Here is a 16070-nt window from a genome sequence, read left to right as displayed (position 1 = left end):
TTATAAATAGGCATTTCAAGATCAAGGACATATAGTCCATTGTTCATTTGTGCAGTAGCATAGAATATATCATTCAAATAAATTGAGCAACAATTGTTCTTTATTATAAATGAAAAACCAAATTTGTCCAAACAAGAAACGGAAATAATATTCCTGCTAATTACAGGTACATAATAACAGTTCTCTAACTGAATTATTAAACCACTAGGTAAAGTCAATACATAAGTTCCTACAGCTAAAGCAGCAACCTTTGCTCCATTGCCAACTCGTAGGTCGACTTCACCTTTTGCCAAATCTCTACTCGTTTTTAGTCCCTGCACATTGGTACAAATGTGAGAACCGCATCCAGTATCTAATACCCATGATGCAGAAGTAGATAAATTAATTTCAATAACAAAAATACCTGAAGTTGAAGTCTCTACTTCATTCTTCTTATCCTCCAGGTACTTTGGGCAGTTTCTCTTCCAGTGTCCGGTCTTACCGCAATGGAAGCAGGTGCCTTCTTTTGCTATGCCTCCACTAGGCTTCAAAGCAGCAAAAGTGGGTTTGGATTTGGCAACTTCCTTGCCTTTCCCTTTATCACCCTGCTTGGTGGGCCTTTTGTTCTGTCTCTTTCCATTTCCGATCATCAGAATGGACTTCCCTTTTGACTTCAGATTCTGCTCAGCAGTTCTTAACATGGCTAGCAGTTCAGGAAGAGATTTGTCCATATCATTCATATTGAAATTTAAGACAAATTGACTGAATCTATCTGGCAACGATTGCAAGATCAAATCAGTCGCAAGTTCCTTTTCGAGGGGAAAACCCAACCTCTCAAGGTTTTCCACATACCTAATCATCTTGAGCAAATGGGGACCTACAGGGGCTCCCTCAGCTAACTTGCCTTGAAAAAGGGCTTTTGAAACTTCAAACCTTTCATGCCTTGCTTGCTCTTGATATAACATCTTCAGGTGTTCGATCATATCGAACGCTGCCATGTTCTCATGTTGCTTTTGCAACTCTGAGTTCATGGTAGCTAGCATGAGACAATCAGTTTCATTGGCATCATCGACATGCTTCTTATAAGCATCTCTTTCTGCCTTAGGTGCAGAACTAAGAGGTTCCTCTTCAGGAACAGGTTTCTCCAAGACATACAACTTTTTATCATGTTTGAGGATAATCCTCAGATTTCGGTGCCAATCCAGAAAATTTGTCCCAGACAATTTTTCCTTGTCAAGGATTGATCGCAAAATGTTATTAGAGGTGATAAAGGTAATCTACATGAAAATAATGAAAATATAAGTATCAATAACATATTCAATTAGGCCTTTAATTAAATATGCTCCCATTATTTTACTCAAAACAAATGACCGTCACCATTTGATTCGGAAAATCCCGTTGGAAGATTTTCTAGTGGGTCGAGATCCATATTTCACTTTGTTTTAAGTACGCGTAGGCGGATTACACAAAACTAGGTTATTTAGGTAGGAACTCCTTCCAATTGTATCTAATACAACTCTCGGATATTTTAGTTGGGTGAATAACTCCTTATTCCAATCCATCACATGGATCATTTCCAACTCTTGCTTCTAAACATATATAATCTTATTATAATTTGTTTAGTTAAGTTTGACCCATTATTTTAACAATTGGATATTACAATTATCCCATCGCACCTTACTAATATAGAACATGCACCTCGCGTAGGCGAAACCTACATTATCCGATACTAGTCTTGATGAGTGTTAAAACTTGGAAAGCATAAACTTAATATTTAATTTGAGGGAATTTGCAATTATTCTGATCTCATCGGCTTATTTATCATATAAATCATCTCTCACATGCATCAACATACATTCACATGCATCAACATACATACATAATGAAACAGTTATGGCCCCTAGCGCAATTGTTCTCCAAAGCCAATGAGAGAACCTAAGCTAACCTAATAACGATCTAAGCTTCTCCAAGCAATATCTTCAAGGTTGTCCTCCTTTGATATTGAATTCTTCTCTTTCTTCATAACATTACATTACATAAAAGAAACTCGTTTTACATACGAGGGAGTGAGATGAGAAAAGAAGTTACATTAAGAGGTTAAAAGAGAGGCACGACACGCATGTCGTATTTTAAAACCCAAAACAAAATAAAGGAAAACTAAGGCCATAACCGATCATCACTAGACAATAATAATAAACACATTATTATTATTATTAATTTTAATTCTTTTAATTAATTAAAACCAAATTAAGTTTCGGTGACCGATCACACTACGCAGAGTTAGCCGGGGGTCCGCTGCCCGGTCAGCGGGAACAATTCATTTAAAATCGACGTAGTTTTTCGCATCAACACTTGATAATTTAAAGCACAACTCTTGCGCAGTCACAACCCTAATCGCATATACTTTTTGACAACACAACCCTTGTGCCGTCATTAACCCTAATGCATAACTCTTTGACAACACAACCCTTGTGCCGTCATTAACCTTAATGCACCAATTTCAGACCGTCAAACACATCTCAATTGTTGATTCAGTATGATTGATCAATACGTCATTGCTTCACCATACTAATGTTGGATCAAGAAGCAAACGACCATTGATCGCTCAAAGGAAAACAACCATTAAGTGTTTGAATGAACGAAACAGAAACAGTATATCATATATACCGTATTTTGCACCAGGAATACTTATATCATATATATAACTTGATCGATCTCAATTTAATTACTCGTTTATTCTTTGATTCATTCTGACTTTTAATCGTATTAATACAGAAAATACAGAAAATAAACAGCTATCAGATGCATGGTTTCGTATATGGCTCTGATACCACTAAAGGAGAATGGTGATGCAAAACGCATCGGAATTTAAAATTTCTCCTTTAATGATCCTTACGAATGGGCATGATCAGTGATAGAATCGTTACCTCTTGTGGCGATCACGAACGTTGAACGATGACAACGCCTCTACTCAGTCCACACGAACGGATTCCTTCAATCTCTGTGCTAGCTGCTACGAATGAAGGCTTTAAGTGAGAGAGAGAGAGAGAGAGAGAGAGAGAGAGAGAGAGAAACGAAATTGCAAGTGTGACAATGCTTCTACACAAGGGTTCTATTTATAGAACCACTTGTGTGGGCTGCAAGCTAAAAAGTCCACTCAAGTGTATATGGCCCATATCTTATAATATGCCAAAATCACTTAAGCGCGTGGTACCTTACCATATTTCGTATTCTACTTAAGTACATCGTTCCTTACGATGTTCTATAATTCACTTAAGGGCACCGTACATTACGGTATTCCTTAATTACTCAATCTCTCATCAATCTGTCCTTTGTGTGTGACCCTATAGGTTTTCGCGGCATTGGCAATTATATTAAATCACATATTTAACATAATAAACAGTGAGCGGTATCTAGCAACACATCACTGCTACCCAAGACACGAAAATGTCATGTGATCTGACAAATCCTTCTATGATAATAATTATGTGTATAATTACCCTTTTGCCCTTATGTCTATATTGAACATAAGACATAGACCGTGTCATCCTTGTCCAGTTCAATATTGGGCCCATAGACATTTATCCTGTTACGCAGGTTGGACAAATTCCATCTAGGTCACTCATGTCCCTTAGCATGCTTCGTAGAGTACCCATCAACTGTCTTTATGGTCATCCAATTACGGACAACATTTGATCAGCAATAAGGCACTCGACTCTACATCTAGGGTCCATAGTGGTTTCAGGTCGAAGGGTGGTATACACCATTATCACCATGAGAATAACTTATGACACTTTGCATAACATTCTATATAGTATTCTCATAGCGGGTCAATCCAGTATAAATATTACTCTTAATATTCATACCTATGTTTAAGACTTGATAACTCTTTATCCATGATCCATGAGATGTGATCATCAGTCTATAAACATAATAGTCTTCATGCTTTAATGTTATCCCACTTCACAATAAAGCTTGACTACGGATACTTTAAGAATAGTGTCCTTATGTTTAATGTGATCTCATGATTAAGTCATACTTGATACATTAAACGGACTAGCTATTCTAGGGACTTTATTAAACAAACATAATAAAGAAAAAACCTTTTATTATTAATAAATAATTCGATACAAGTACCAAAAGTATTGTCCTCTAGGGCTTACACTAACAATAACATCATAAACAACATCAAAACAAAACATAAGCATGCATAGGGTACACAAATTTCACACCAATTTCATCATACAATCAACAATTATAACATAAACATCATGATTGAGATTTAGAACACCCAATCCTAAGGAGGTTAAGGGTTCCTCCATATACCCCACATGCTTTAACATGCATTAGAGAAGCACATATCCCCCTTACATGATTTCCAGCAAAAGCCCTTTGATCCTTAGAGTTCTCCTTCAGCCTCAAGCATTTGCTCTCCCTCTTTTCCTATTTTGCTCCAACTCTCCAAAATACGTATTGACTCTCTAGGTTCTCAAATTCCCTATTTTATTCCAAGTCCTATTTCCTTCAAAAATAAACTCTTCCCCTTTTACCCTCCAACATATCCTTACATCCATTTCCTATCCTCCCTATTTTCCTTAATTCCAACCTTGCCCTCAATTTCTCTACATATCTTATTTCCTCATTGTATAATTAATTAATTCAAATAAAAATTTTATTTTAAAATATTATTCATCCTAATAATTAATTAAAATTCTAAATAAATATGCCAAGTTCTTACTCTCTATATACCTCTACTTCAAGGACACCTACCCCCAAAGTCACACAAAAAAAAAAACAATTTAAAATACCAGTTATTCAAATAATATCCTAAATAATTCAATTAAATCAAATGATTGAATTCATGGTGTTACAACTCTCTCCCACTTGAAATAATTTTCTTCCTCGAAAAATACCTAAAGAAAACATAGTCGAATACGACTCTCTCATCTGACTCTGCAGCTCCCAAGTTATGCTCCCACCAGTTGGCCCTCCCCACACTACCTTCACCAAGACAATTTTCTTACCACACAATTTCTTCACTTTCTGGACTTCTATCCGCATGGGCGATGCCTCCATAGTCAGGTTCTCTCTCATCTGTATATCGTCTATTTGGATCACATGAGACAGATCTAGAATGTATCTCCCCAACTGAGACACATGAAGCACATCATGAAGATTAACAATCGGCGGTGGCAAGGCAATCCGATAGGCCATATCTCATATCTATTACAATGTCTGGTATGGACCAACAAAATATGGCGTGAGCTTCATATACTTCAAGGCTCGACCAACTTCGGTCACCGGGGTAACCCTAAAAACACATGGTTCCCCTCTTGGAACTCAAGTGCCTTTCTCCTCTTATCATGGTAACTCTTATGGAGACTCTGTGAAGCTTTCATATTCTCTTAAATCATCTTAATCTTCTCAGAACTCTATTGCACAATCTCCGGTCCAATTATTGCACTCTCACCAGATTCGTACCAACATAGAGGTGTCATACACCTCCTACCATACAACGCCTCAAACAGGGTCATCCTAATACTCGAGTGGAAACTGTTATTGTAAGTGACCTCAATCAGTGGAAAGTAGTTATCTCAAGCATTTGCTTGTTCTAGCATACAAGCCCTCAACATATCCTCCAAGGATTGGATAGTCCTCTTTGTTTGCCCATCAGCCCGTTGGTGATAAAGGGAACTCAACTTTAGCTTAGTACCTAAGGCTTCTTGCAAACTCTGCCAAAACCTTAACGTGAACCTCAAATCTCTATCTGATACAAGGCTTAACAAAATACCATACTTACTAACGATCTTCTCATTACACAACTCATCTAACTTTTGCAAGTTATAGTTGATCCTAATTGGTATGAAACGATCTAATTTAGTCATCCTATTGACAACCACCCAAATATAATCACATCCCTTCTTCATCTTCGGTAAACTGGTTATGAAATCCATGGAAATGTTATCCCACTTTCACTCTGGAATACTCAAAGGTTGCATCAGTCCTGACGGTCTTTGATGTTCAATTTTTGACTTCTGACAAGTTAAACAAGCATAAACAAATTCAGCTACTTCCTTTTTCATTCCTTGCCACCAAAATAATTTCTTTAAGTCTTAATACATCTTAGTGACACCAGGATGAATACTCAATTCACTTCTATAACCCTCCTCAAGAATACTCTTCTTAAGCTCGGGTACATCTGGTAGGCAAACCCTGTCTATGAACCTCATCACTCCAAACTCATCAATTCTAAAGTCGCCACCCTTATTCTGATTGATTAACATAAGCCGGTCAACTAATCCCACATCGGTATTCTGACCCTTTTTGTTCTCTTCAAGAATGCCACTCGTCAGCTTAAACATACCCAACTTCACACTATTAGAGGTTTCCTCGTATACTAGACTAATGTCTCTGAATTGCTCGATCAACTATAGCTCTCAAACCATCAACATTGACATATGCAAAGATTTCCTACTCAAAGCATCAGCTACAATGTTAGCCTTACCCGGATGGTAACTCAAGTCAAAATCACAATCTCTCAGAAATTTGAGCCACCTCATCTGCCTCATATTCAATTCCTTCTAATCAAATAAATATTTCAAACTCTTGTGGTCACTGATTCTCTTTTAATGTCTGCAGTACAATTCTCAGATGTTCCAGATGCTCTTCATTAGACTTTGAATATATCAATATATCATCGATAAACACAACCACAAACTGATTTAAATATGAATGGAATATTAGATTCATGTATTCCATGAACACTCCAGGCACATTAGACACACCAAACGACATTACCAAATACTCGTAATGACCATACATCGTTCTAAAAGCAATCTTCGAAATATCTCCAGGCTTCACACGAATCTGATGATAACCCGAACACAAATCTATCTTGCTAAACACACAAGCACCTACCAACTGAACCATTAGATCATCAATCCTCAAAAATGGATGATTTTTCCTGATAGTCACCTTATTCAGTTGTTGATAGTGCACACATAGCCTCATACTATCGTCCTTCTTCTTAACTAACAACACCGGTGCACCCCACGATGAAAAACTTGGATGAACAAACTTCTTCTCAAGAAGATCTTCCAGTTTCTTCTTCAATTCACCCAACTCTGAACCAGATATCCTATAAGGAGTCATCGACACCGGACTAGTACTAGGTACTAAGTCTATAGAAACTCCACCTCACGCTCTGACGGTAAATCACTAATATCATATAGAAACACTTTTGGGTATCCACAATCAGTCTCCCATCCATAGAGGACAATTTCAAACCCAACTTATCACCAGAATCAAGTGAAACAAACGATGCATTGCACCCGTGTCGATACTAGCAATCAAAGGAATACCATTTATAAAACACGTACCTCGAATCAAACAGTTTGTACTAGTAGTCTCTATCCTAGACAATGTGAATACTTTCCCTCTCGAATGTGCTTTCTTTGGCTTCTGACAATTGATATTGATATGACCTATCTCGCCACAGTTATAACAAATCGGCTCATCACTCTTGCAATCCACAACATGGTGACCTGTCTTACCAAACTTAAAGCACCTCAAAACATTATTCTTTCACTCATTAGCATGGTGTCCCGACTTGCCACACTAGACAGAAGTGGGAGTTACTCACTCACTTAGATTTTTCTCATCAGTAGTCCTCTGCTTCCCTTTGTCAGCTGGAGCACTATAGGGGTTTCCCCTAATCTGATTCTTTCCCTTCCTCTCCTTAACACTCTTGTAGTGAGCGGAATGAGCCCTATAATATTCATCATAAATCCTACACTCATTCACTAGAGTATGAAACCTGTGAGTCTCTTGGTAGTTGATACCCTGATTAATCTCAGGTCATAGTCTGTTCTCAAACTTAATGCATTTGGATCCATCCACAAATGCAACATTTTAATGAGGATAAAACTTCACTAGTTCCTCAAACTTGGCGACATACTCAGCAAACGTCATGTTTCCTTGCTTAAGCTCAATAAATTCAATCTCCTTCTTGCCACATACATCTTCAGGAAAGTATTTCTCAAGGAATTGCACCTTGAACACAACCCAAGTGATCTCAACACCAACAACTTCTAGTCTATGGTGAGTGTTATCCCACCAATCTTTAGCTTCCTCAGACAACATGTGAGTACCAAACAACACCTTATGTTCTTCAGTACATGCCATTACTCAGAAGATCTTCTCAATCTCTTTGAGCCACACCTGAGCACCCTCTGGATTATACCTACCCTTGAATGTCAGCGAATTATTCTTCTGAAATTTTCCCAACGCACGAAATTCATCACCTGCCTGATTCTATTGTCTGTGTAGTGCCTGAGCCACTGATTCTAAAGCATCAGCAATAGTGCAATCATTTCTTCTAACCATTCTGCACATCATCAAATAAGCATTAAAAGAAATAATGCATAAAAAATGTACACGCACATGTCGCATAATAGAGACTTAACTACATCACAAAACCTGGACGGACTGACCGACCTGCTCTGATACCACTATGGAACACCCTAAACCTCGCATACAATTTTAGTGCATAACTTAATAAAAATCATAACCACATAGAGTGTCACTCATATCAAACATATCATGCTCCCTAACGCAGGTTACAAAATATCACATAAGACCTGTCATCGCATGCTCACCTTCACTTAGGGTATCATCGCAGCAGAATCATTATCAATCAATTTAAACATAATAAATGTAACCCAAGATGTTAAGTCCCATAACTCTAACTTTCATAACATAATAACCATATTTGTAATGTTCAACTCATCAAATGTTGAAATCTCATCAAACATAAACAATAATTCAATAAAACAAAAGAAATTAAAGCAAACATTCACAACCCAATGTTACATTAACTAGAGAAAGACCCTACTAAAGGAAACAACAAATTATAGGAAGCCACTCCAAGAGCTACCTTCCACTTACTACAACAAAGCTACTCCTGAGAATCTGCACGATGCCCATGTAAAGGCAACATTCAAATAGGAGGAGTGAGAATACACTTCAATAATTAACGGTGAAAACAAGCGGGACTCAATTATCGCATAACATCAACATACACATTACTCAATCAATACCAACATACTAAGTATTCTCATCCAATAACACATTAACAATAATCAATACAAATGCATCACTTATGCAATGTACTTAACTCTGATTCGACATGTATGTGGTACCAAATATGAACACTCAGGCTCATTTCACTCCCTGATACCCACCATAGGATCATATTCCCTCTTGGAACCAGAACACACCAAATCGCTACCATCACCATAGGTAATGCTTCACTAATCCCCCATAATATGAATTAGCTACTCGCACCCAATTCATCACCATACGATCGAGGCTCACCAAAACTAGACCAAAGTTCATATACCATGATGCATGACTCGCAAATAACATGCATTAACACAACAAGGTCCACCAGAAGGATCCCCACACTCATCTCACCATTTATGCATCACATCATTCATCATGCACCCATCAATTCATGTTACAATGTCAATAACATAAACAAACAACAACAACAACTCATCATACGTGGTTCCAAGACATTCATTTGTATCACTTCACCCAAAAGCAAGCAACACATCATCGTATTCAATGTAAAGATTCAGTAACTAATCAAACAAGTCATGACAAACATCTCTACAGTAGACAATTGACTACTGTGAGGGTAACTTAGCACTAAGAAGCATATAAGAATTTTCAAACAAGTTAGAAAAGGTTTCATGCTTTAAAAATAATTTTTTAAGTGAAAAAACAGTCTATGTGTCGACACATACGATCCATATGTCAACTCATACTGCGAAATTTTCCTTAAAATTAGTTTTTAAAACCATACAAACCCTCCCTCATATGCCAAAAACTTATGCTACGAAATTCCATCAAATAAATCCAATTTCTCATGGTTATAGCTTCCTAATTCATCATTTACTCCATAATTTTCATGAATCAACATCATATTACAACACATCTTCATACTCATCTTCTCTAAGTCACCAATAAAACAATCAAGGTCAAAACCTTCAAACACCAATAAATGGCATAACATCATCAATAACATTAAAACAAAACATAAGCATACATATGGTACACGAATTTCACACCAATTTCATCATACAATCAACAATTATAACACAAACATCAGGATTGAGATTTAGAACACCCAATCCTAAGGAGGTTAAGGGACCTTGACATGGGATTCTTTCCTTTGTAGTTCTCCAGTCTGATAACCTCTCTCTTAGGTGCCTGAAACTGTTTTCTATAAGCCCAAGAGGTTCTTCCTCCATCCTCAAAACTTTTCCACTTTCCCTTCTTCGACCCCACCTGAGTCCATTTGTCCCCAGGGACTTCTGCCGGAAGCTTAAACGTAACTCTTTTCGCCCTTGGGTGAGGGCTGTCTTGCCTCCTAGGAACTCCCCTCTTGTCGAATATGTACATATTCGGGTTACCTCCGTGTCCATCCCTACCTTGGTTAGATGGAATTCTCTCGAACGCTTCAACCAATTCCATGTTGTAAACTGCCCCACATCTGGGACACATCAAGCATTTTGTTTCGTACTTGTAGCAACGCACAATAAAACCAAGAAGGCTTTCTCCTGGCTTGGGATACACCTTCAGTAGTTGGCTTTCCTTTCTCCAATTTCTCTCAGTCTTAGTTCGTTGCCATCTTTCATAGTCCTCAGCCACCCTTCGACACATCATGATGCTACACCTTAGGCACAACAACATGTCAGAATTTCTTTTGTGACACCTCCAAAGGTATTCACGTAGGCTCTCATTGGCTTTGGGATAGCCAAACTGCATTCCCTCTTGCTCTATCTTCATACACCTCTCCACTTCCTCCATCTCTGGGGGGGGGGGGGGGGGGGGGGGGGGGTTGGTTCAGATCCACCATGTTGACACCTAGGTTGGCGCCATCAGCGATTGAAATTTCCTCAAATTTCTTCCTTAGACTCTCAGTTGCCTTCCCATTAAGACCATTAGTGGCCTTTGGTTCGACATCAGCAACCTGTTCACCTTCCACAGAAATTCCAAAGGAACATCATTATTTAGGCCATCAGTAGCCTGCTTTCCAACTAGCACATAGCCTTCAGTTCCTGTTTCCTTCACAACCTCCACTTCCACCATGTCAATCATGTTGATTTCGACAGGTTCAACATAATTTGTGTTAGCAATGTTGAGGGGGTCAACGTCAACCTTCATCTGGTTTCTCCCCCTGTCAGCGAACTTGAGGCGGTCATCCTTAATTGCATTCTGAATAAGATCCCTGAAAAGAAAGCATTGTGTGGTTTTATGGTCTAGAAAATTGTGATATTTACAGAAGCCTCTTTTCTTCCGTTGTTCTAAAGGAGGAATTTTGGTATTAGGAGGCACTATCATTTGGCCATCTTTTACTAATAAATCGAAGATTTCATCACATTTGGTAATATCAAATGTGTAAGTCTTTTTAGGAAATCTATCATTCTTTTCAGTTTCGACAGGGTTCCTGCCATTCGAAGGTGTAAGTAATTTACAAGCATAAGGTGGTGCTTCTTTTAGTTCAGCCAAATCTACTTCAAATTCCTCGAGACCATAATGGTCATTAGAGATTTCAGACTCCTCATCTTCGACTTCGACATAAGCAACCCTTTCTTTCTTATAATTCTTATTCGCTCTGGCCTTTTCAGCTTTTAAACGTTCGACCTGTCGAACCCTGTCTGCTAATTGGGCCATATCTCTTAGATACTGGGTGTCTAACTTTTTCCTAATGGAATAGTCTAACCCTCCATCGGCCATTTCAACCAATTCATGTTCAGGCTCTACTGTAAAGCATCTAGATTTCAACAAACGGAACCTATTCAGATAACCATCTATAGGTTCAGTGAATTTTCTTTTAATACTGGCTAATTCCTTAAGACTTATCTTAGTTTGGCCCATGTAGAATTGTTCATGAAATAATCTCTCCAAATGAGGCCAAGTATCTATGGAATTTGGTGGCAAAGTTGTAAACTACGTGAAGGCATTCTTCGTTAAAGAACTGGGGAAATATTTCATTCTTAGGTTCTCACTGTTCGCCAAATCCCTTGCCTCAGTCATGTATCTGACTATGTGTTCTATAGTGGATTCACTAGTGTCCCCTGAGAATTTGGTGAACTTAGGGATTTTGCAACCCCTTGGTAATTCAGTTTGTAGGACGTATTCTGATAAAGGAGAGGTATAATTTGGCCGTCGAAGTCCTGTATTCAGACCATTCTGGGCCATGATTCTCTCTATCATAGTAGTTAAGTTATTTTCCATCATGTTTTCTTTCCTAACCCTATGAATTACTTCGTCTGCATCCTGGTCTCTATTAACCATCATTACTCTCCTAGGTTGTTCTTCAGGGACTTCCTGCCGAACTGGCTGTTGTTCTAATCTTGCCCCCATGACCCTTTCGTCAGGCGTTTATCTAGGTGGTCGAACCTGATTTATAGTTGGTTCTTCTTCCTGGATTATAACTTGGTTTGTTCTGCGTCGAACAGAGGACTGAGGGGCGCCTAGGAAATCTGTTATGCGTCCCATCTGGGTTGATAGTTGTTGGTATGTTTGGGCATTATCATTGTTAGTCCTATTTACATTCTGTATTAGGGGAGAAAAAATGGTATTCATTTCTCTGGCAAGAACTCCTACCATATCATGGTTACTAGCATCCATTTGTTGTCTAAAGGTTGCCTGGTTATTCGTTGTAAGGGTAGGTAATAGGGTGGATAATCCTTGTGATTGGGTATTTCGACCTACATGGTTCATGCCAGAACCATAATTTTGAATTGGTGAAACAACCGTATTATGGGGTTGAGTATATATGGAAGTATTATTTTGAAGTCCTGCCATGGAAGTAGATGGCATTCCATATGGGTATTCTCTCCAAGGCCTAAAATCCTCAAATCCCGGTGGCCTAGGCGTAGTAGGTGTTGGTTGTTTCGACAATTGTCGAAAACGGGACAGGGATTGGACTTGCAGAAACGTCTGTTACGCTTGACATAATAGGCATTGTTGTAGAATTATTTAAGGCCATGGATCCAGATGTTGGTATGGCCTGCGTACTAGGGATCTCAGTGGATGCATCAATCGAACTTGTTCCGACTGTGCCTGTTCCCTGGGGAGGAAATTGTTCCCCTTGACTGGTTCTATTAACCATCTTTTTGTGTATTTTCTTTTGGTTATAGGTTGCGAATTGTTGGCTATCTTACCACTTCTAAGGTTCATGCAACACTATGATTTTTTAACTCAAAAGAATAACAACAATTTTGTATTGTAAAAGTAAAGCAAACTATTATAATTAACAGTTCTTTTGACACCGTCCTACTGGGTGTGCCAATTTGTTTACCAGTAATTTCTGACAAACAACCGCTAGTCCTCAAATATTATTAATCTTGGTAACTTATAGGATCGACTAAATTGATCCCAGGACATGTGTCTCAAGAACTAGTGTTATGGTGATTTGATTCATGATTAAGTTTGTTTCTGGTTTATGAATGGTAATTAGGGTTCTTTATCTAGCGTTAATGGTACAAAGTAAAAGGTGTTTCGACAATAAACTCTAAACGAAATCTAAAGGCTTATGACTTTAAAGATAAAGGATAAATGGCCGTAATTCTATAAAAAGGCTTTTTTTAAAGATAACAAAGGTAATTGGCAAAAGTAAAGATAAATAACTTGAAGTAAAAGGTTTTAAGTTTGAAAAGGTGTTGGAAATAAAGGTTTGACGAAATGTAAATGTAAAGGTAAAAGCAATGATGAAAAACTTTGAAGATAAAGGCAATTCGACAGAAGGCTTAAATAGAAATAAAGACAGTAAATGGTTTAATTTAAGTAACTTGCATTAAAAAGATAACATGAAATGTAATCATGGTGTTCTTCATACATACATTTTCAGCAAAGACTCGTTTCTCTCACTCTGGTACTTTGAGTATTTTTAGTGAATTTTATATATCAGTTTGAACACACGAAATCTAAAAACTAAGACTCCTATTTATAACAATTCGACCCTAACGGTCTCTACACAGATGATTGCCACGTTCGACGTTTTCAAGCGCCGCGTGTCTCAGATGCTTCCACGCGTTCGCTTGACGAAACTACTTCGTTTGAATTTCAAATCTTTCCCGCTCAAAGCTTCGAATCTGCCAAACGCCGATGTCGAAGAGAACTTATGGAGATCCTAAAATCTTCTAAGTCTTAAGCTTCGACAAAAAGGTCCTTTCTCCCAAGAAAAGGATTTAATAAATAGCTTCACAAAGCCATTTTTATATTATTCTCCAAAACATAATATTTTCAAAGAACTTCAACCTAATGGTCGAAATCTCCAGCTAACAGGGTGACAATGTAAATTTTGGTTTTCGGGCTATTTCAGTTTTACTTGGATGGGGGGAAGAGTCATGGTCGTTGATTCGAATGCAATTAGATACTCAAGTTCATCAACACCCTAACTTATTTTCCAATTTGTTCCATGACATGGTCGCTACAGTTAGGAATGTGTTACGAGTAAAACACTTGGGTGTGCAGGGTGTTGATAAATGGATGACGATTCCTGATATGTGTTACCCTATTGCTTGTAGATACAATGTCGTATTGTCTCCCTTTCAAAGAGACTTAACATTACTTTTTTCCCTCTTAATTAGCTCCACCTATTTATACGAGCAAATTTAAAATCATTGTTGTTGGTTTTGTCAACAACAATCATTAGATTCAGGTAAAATTGAAACTCGATTGTCCATTGCCTCTCATCACTGACCATTGGAGACAAAACTGTACTGAAGATAAAAAAGCATGAAAATCAGCATATGCAAAACAAATTAGGTACTAGGAAAAAGAAGTTAGAAAGTCATCCTAATTTATTTTGTAATCTTGTATGTAGTACAGTTTTTGTGAAAAATATATACCTATTATACGTGGTGGATTTTTTTATCAAAATAATTATGCATGATTATGTGCAAAATACCCAAAAATTTAAGTTATTTTGAAATTCTGGACTCATATTGAAAGTTTTATAATTTTCAATATTTTAGATATTTTAAATTTTTTGGAATGTTGTGACATTTTACGACAATTTCATAATTTTCGATATACCTCAATTTTTAATATATTTTTCCGAAAATTATAATTTCACGATGTATATCATAGTTGTAGTAAAAAATTGTAAAGTTTTAAAAATTTCTATACAAGCTTAAATTTTTTGATAAAAACCTATAAATTTCAAAATTTTATGAAATTCATAAAAAAAATATAACAATAAATTTTTTCGAAATAGAAGGTGTGAAGTTTATTGCTCTTATAACTATCATTAATAATTATGGTGTGTATTTTTGTGTAGTATAAGTCTATATATAAGGAGCCAAAAATCAAATAGCATCCTCCTCATCATAATAAAGAAACATACACGAGTGTCATCTCATCCGAAAAACATGGTCAGCTGTATTTGGATCGCCGTTTTTCCTCTCCTATATATAACCGATTAATATTGTTTCCTCTTTTTTTATGTCGACGTCGGAACTTGTAATGTCACATTCTTTACTACACAAAAAGACAAACGTTTAATTAACTTTTATCATTAATCCCATTAATGTATAATAGAAAATTGACGTACGGTACTTATCAATTCCAATCATAGCTGGCAATTGAAAAGTCCTCAACATATACTAGTAATTCATTTCGTATATATTAAATGAACACTGTGCATGTATAATATACAGTTTTGTTTTCTTTTTATGAATTCGTTTTGTCCACCGGTCATCAACATGGTTCTATGGTGTAGTGGTTAGCACTCTGGACTTTGAATCCAGCGACCTGGGTTCGACTCCCGGTAGGACCTCTTTTTTCCTTTTTTTTTTGCGAAAATTTCTGTAACTGTTCGTGCATAGATATTTTCAACAAAAAAGAAAAAATTCATATTGATAATTAAATTGTGATGTCGACTTAATGAAAAGTTTTGAAAGAAAACAAAATAGAGAAGAATCTGGTAAGAGATTATATTTTAACCCAATTCCAATCAACAACAATCTTTGACCTTGTTGCAATCAGAAAGTGACCTCAGAAACAAACCTCGT

The 16070-nt window shown here is 37.2% G+C and overlaps 1 non-coding gene across 1 annotated transcript; it reads left to right on the top strand.

The window, feature by feature from the left end:
• The first annotated feature begins 15763 nt into the window (after positions 1 to 15763).
• TRNAQ-UUG (transfer RNA glutamine (anticodon UUG)) lies at positions 15764 to 15835 on the top strand. The gene has a single exon. It is a non-coding gene; the product is annotated as a tRNA-Gln (tRNA).
• Positions 15836 to 16070: the final 235 nt, after the last annotated feature.

The sequence above is a fragment of the Lathyrus oleraceus genome, chromosome 5 (assembly GCF_024323335.1).
Source record: "Lathyrus oleraceus cultivar Zhongwan6 chromosome 5, CAAS_Psat_ZW6_1.0, whole genome shotgun sequence".
NCBI classification, from domain to species: domain Eukaryota; kingdom Viridiplantae; phylum Streptophyta; class Magnoliopsida; order Fabales; family Fabaceae; genus Lathyrus; species Lathyrus oleraceus.
The sequence above is the reverse complement of the archived record's forward strand: the minus strand, read 5'-3'. Positions and strand labels throughout refer to the sequence as shown.